The sequence below is a fragment of the Miscanthus floridulus genome, chromosome 2 (assembly GCF_019320115.1).
Source record: "Miscanthus floridulus cultivar M001 chromosome 2, ASM1932011v1, whole genome shotgun sequence".
In the NCBI taxonomy this organism is placed as follows: Eukaryota; Viridiplantae; Streptophyta; class Magnoliopsida; order Poales; family Poaceae; genus Miscanthus; species Miscanthus floridulus.
Genome location: NC_089581.1, coordinates 78,045,891 through 78,051,144, shown reverse-complemented (window position 1 = coordinate 78,051,144; position 5,254 = coordinate 78,045,891). Strand labels below are relative to the sequence as shown.

The window sequence follows — 5,254 nt, the reverse complement described above, 5'->3', positions numbered from 1 at the left end:
GCAAGCATTTCTGGCATTATAGCTAGGGATGACAGCTTAGCAAAAGTGATGTTAAGAAATGTCAACAATATTAGGTGGCTACTTAACAAGTGACATGTTAATAAATACCAACAAGCATTTCTGGCACCGTTGCTGGAGAAGGTAGCTAGGCAAAAAAGAATATTGCTAAACTTTTACTTATTGATGTGATCAAGGAAACCATTGACCTCTGCTCAAATAGGCTTGCCCTTGTACTATCTACTTTTATATCCTATGTAGGGTAATGTATGACAGGTTTTGACCTTCCGACAAACTATGTTGAAAATCTAGAAGCACTACTCAGGAGGACTAAGGCGAAGCAATGGTTCTATGCCAACAAAGATAGAAATACTACATGGAAAACTGCTCCATTGCCTTCCTAGCAAAGTTCTTTCCCACAGATAAGACCAATGCTCTACGTGAAAGAATTTCAAGTTTTTAGCAACAACATGATGAATCTATCCCTAAGGCATTGGGAACGCTTCTAAGACTACATTTCAGAATGTCCTCATCATGGGATGGAGAATTGGTTACTCATGCAGACCTTCTACCATGGGTTGACAAACAGCACCTGTGAGAATATGGATGTCACTGCTAGAGGTGCATTTTTATCACTCACAATTGCACAAGCAACAACTCTAGTGGAGAAGATGGCCTCCAACCAAGGTTGGAATGAAGAACATCTTCAAACCCACAAGAGAGGTGGAGGTATGCATCAACTCAAGGAGGTAGACATGTTGTCTACCAAGATGGATCAGCTAATGAAGAGGCTTGAAGACCGAGCCAATGAAAAGCAAGAAGTCATGCACATTCATGATTCCCGCATAATGTGTGAAGAATGTGGGAACACTGGGCATTCAGGGAACAACTGTCCTGAAACCCACGAGGATGTGAACTTCATCAACAATAACAACTATCGTCCTCAATAGAACCAAGGATGGAACCAACAACAGAGGCCAAACTACCAAGATAATTACCAAGGTAACTATCAAGGTAATAATTGTAATAATTTCAATAATCAACCATCTTTGAGAGATTTAGTTTCTGGTCAAGCTAAAATTACTGGAGGGCTTATCTAGAAAACTAGCTTCCAATGACAAAATGTTAGAAAACATAAACAATAGAATGGATAGCTTCTCCTCAGCCATTAAAAACTAGCATAGCTTTAATAAAATGATAGAATCACAAATAGCTCAGTTGGCGGCCGCTGTTCCTTCGATCGATAAAGGTAAGATTCCGAGGCAACTGGAAGATCTCAAAACTACAAATCTTGTCGATATTCACAATGCTGTAGGATGCAACATAGAACAATCGACAGGAAGATGGGAGGATTATTCCATGCCCATCAAGAAAGGTGATCCAGGAAGACCTGTCATCCCCATAGCCATTGGACCTCATGTTGGTATTTATTAACATGTCACTTGTTTACATAGCCACATAATGTTTGTTGACATTTCTTAACATCACTTTTGCTATGTTGTCATCCCTAACTATGATGCTAGAAATGCATGTTGACATTCCTTAGCGTCACTTCTAGAATGACACTAAGAAGTACTTAAGTATTTTGTTGTGACTAGAAAGAATGCAAATATGTATATGAAGGGATATGCAAGCGCACAGATAATATACCATTATAGCATTTCACCTGGGAGTATTTTAGGTATTGTTATTTATATTTTTACCATAGGGAAGGACGAGCAAGTGGAATATATTGATAACTTATACATATGATGGAGAGATAAATCATAACCATTACTCTACTCACAACAGGGGTAAGTCAAGAGATAAATGGTAAATGATAAATGAACATTGCTCACTCAGAGTACTCCTTTCTATGGCATTAGCATGACTAAGTAGATATTAGAGAAATAATTCCTAAGTCACTCTTAATTACAAGTCAAAGCATACTATGATTAGTGCAATTACACTTAGTAGTCATGGCTAAGATCAACTCCATATCTATACATAAGGGATATTACTAAGGAAGATCAAGAACAAAGCATGACTTCCTTCGTAACTAGATCCTACTTGACCTATATTCAGGGAGTGGACTACAAAGGACTCAATGGGAGTATCACATTAGCGATCTACCACATGGACCTAGAATATAGGGTGCATCCATAGGTAAACAACGTATAAGTACCACACTTACACAATGTCGACCACGCACCCCTTGTACTTTGGAGCGAGTGCTATATGAACTTATGCTTGGACATGATGATAATCTAGCTACACTAAGCATATAATCAAAGTAGACGATGAACATGATAACTAGGAATATGAATAATATTAAGAACAATGTCGAATCAATTGTAGCAAACATATGAATAATGAAAGATACAAAAGAGGATACAAGGGGCTATACCAGGCCACGCTCTTGACAAGATTAGGAATGCAAGCGAAGCTTGCCTCCCTCTAGATCTAGCCTAGCTAGCTATGCCCTAGAATATGGTGGAGCTATGAGGTTCTTCTCTAATAAGGGTTTCTGGATGATGACTTGGTCAATGATCAGGGTTATGCCCTAGGGGTGGCAAGGGCTGGTATATGTGACAGAACTGCCCAATTTATATAAGATCAAGTACGACTGTCTCCGTTTAACACGTTGATGCACACATACTTTCACTTATATAAACTCGGTAGTCCGCCGAGTGTCCACGAAGGACCTCGGTAAATCAACATCTACAACCAAGATCGCATGATTAAGCAAATACACATCACAAACATGGAGTTGTAGCAGAAATAATACTTACAATGAGTTCACAAATGATAATACAAGTTTGGGTTTTAAAACCAATTAGTGAAAACCACATAGCTTTCAAATGATTACAATAATATACGTTCCAAATACATTGCTAGTATACGTGACATCCTCTGATAAAAGCACATAGATAAGAACACTATATAGAGTCACCGATCCCACCAGGTGGTTAGCCACCATCTTTAGCTGGCTGGGAACTTCACCTGCAACATGGTGGGTTAAACCCTGAGTACTCAATGTACTCAGCTAGACTTGCCCATCATAAACCAAAAATAAAGTGACACCAAGGATCATGCAAGGCTTGATAAGTGGAGCTGGCTTGACAATATTTTGCATAAAAGCCACTAGTTGAGCTATACATTTTATAATTCGATTCCAAGTTAATTGTAGCTATTCATCTCTAGATTAGCATCTAACCTATGCCAAACATGTGATATATCATTATGTAGCATCACAATAATAACCATAGCCGTGTGTAGCATTCCCATGTCCAATATAACCATCAAATTCCATAGTCCAGTTGCTACGATGCTGGGACTAGTTGAGTTTCTCACTATCTAGAGAGATGGTGATTTGAATTGGTTGCAACCAGCTGGGCAGTTATTCCTGACACAAACCCACACTTCCTCCGTTGGGGTCGCATCAGGTCTCCTTTGGTACAACTCAGGTCCACATTTTATGGGTTCGATCAGCGCCGCACAACCAGGGACAACCAGCTGCTAGGACGCTCAGGCTTGGCCTACCCTTGGGCTCACGTCTAGCTCCCCGCACATCGTTACTACCATCCAAAGTGCGCACTTTGACAGAACTGAGGCCCTGCCCTAAGTTGAGCTACTTGGCTTCATGGTCAGAACGAGTTATCCGGCTAGCTAAGTGAGAGGCATGTGTTCAATCTCGATAGAAGTGCCAACAATGGTATGGTCCTTAATCGACATAAGCGGGACCAACATAGCCAAACCAACACCATTGCCTATAAGTTCCCACTCGGTCTCCACTTAATAACCCCCATGGTTATTTTTCACTGATAGCAAATATAGCCAACCGTGCTTCGGTATCCACCTATATCTCATAGATGACTAGGAAATCACCCGACTTCTACCAGGTCTATGTATGGCTAAGCATATATTCGTAGACCTACATAGGGCTCAAGGTATATTTCTGGACAAGGTAGTTCTATGCATCAAGTGTTTCTAATCAACTCTTATAACCTAATGCATCAAACATAAAGGACTCAAGTGATATTTGTAAAAACATAGATGGCTTAGAATGCTTCCGGTGCTTGCCTAGGATCTGACACAAAGTCAGTTCAGTTAGTGTTTACACCAAAATTTGGAAGAAGAGTCACAGGGACTCAAAAGCTCCTAGGATCGTATCATCAAGGGATCAGTTGTGGGAGGATCAGAAACAGTTGATTCAGATGCAAAATCTAGGAATCAGCTTTCTTTGGACATGCAAAATCTAGGAATCGACTTTCTTCGGACAGCGCCAGCAGATAACAACAGAGGCTACGCTCGACGCTAGGACAAAAACATATTGGACTCTACAAAAAGGGAAAGATTAGAGTCCAAGTTATCTTAAATTAGGAATGTTTTCATTTTATGCCAAAGATTGTAACAAATCGTGCTCAGTAGGATTCATGTTTAGGCTCTGGGTATAAATACCAAACCTCGACTATTGTAAGAATCAATCAATCAATCAAATACAAGTCAATTACTTTTTTTGGCTTCGGCCAACCCTTAGGAGTAGGAGTAGAGTAGATCTCGGCGAGTTCTTCGGCAAGTACGGCTGCATCGATCCGGTCGACCTCCACTGCTTGTTGTAAGTATCGTCATGGTTTATACCTCTGTTCGTATGGCTACATCGATCCGGTCAACCCCCACTGTGGCTCTAGTATAAGCTAGTTATCGACTCTTGCCTAATTCAAGTATGGCCTGTGTGATTCTGCCTCACACCCCACTGCTTGAATTAGATCAAGGTCAAGTTATCGGCTCTACCTTAGTATGGCAGTCTTTGCTAGATTCATTAAGTTACCGATATTGCTTATTGCTTTCATTGTTTATCTAATTACAGCAATATCACTCTGTCCGATTGAGATTGATCTTGATCGGCCTTATATCTAGTTTAACTCATCATTTGCTAATCTAAAACTGATCTAATCTACATCTTAAATGATGAGTTATGTTTTTATCGACTATTTTGCGTCAATCTTAATCGTGCATAGCGTGCGATTAAGGCATGTTCGATCTTGAGTAGATCTATTAGTTAATGAAAACCGTTCCATGGCCCATCATTATGGCCTGTGGGATTCTGCCTCTCACCCCATTATTGGCAACGTGGAGTGGGGATCGTTGGTTGGTAGACCCGTTGCTGAGGAAGCATGACCTTAACCATGCATTATGCTTGAATCGGCTGTTTAGCCGATATCGAATGCTTTCACGAACTGTTCACATTATGTGATCATTGAAGTAGAGATAAGTT

General features: G+C 40.3%; 1 non-coding gene across 1 annotated transcript; it reads right to left on the bottom strand.

The window, feature by feature from the left end:
- Nucleotides 1–428: 428 nt before the first annotated feature.
- On the bottom strand, nucleotides 429–538 carry LOC136540969 (small nucleolar RNA R71). Its single transcript, XR_010780086.1, has one exon. It is a non-coding gene; the product is annotated as a small nucleolar RNA R71 (small nucleolar RNA).
- Between the last annotated feature and the right edge of the window lie 4,716 nt (nucleotides 539–5,254).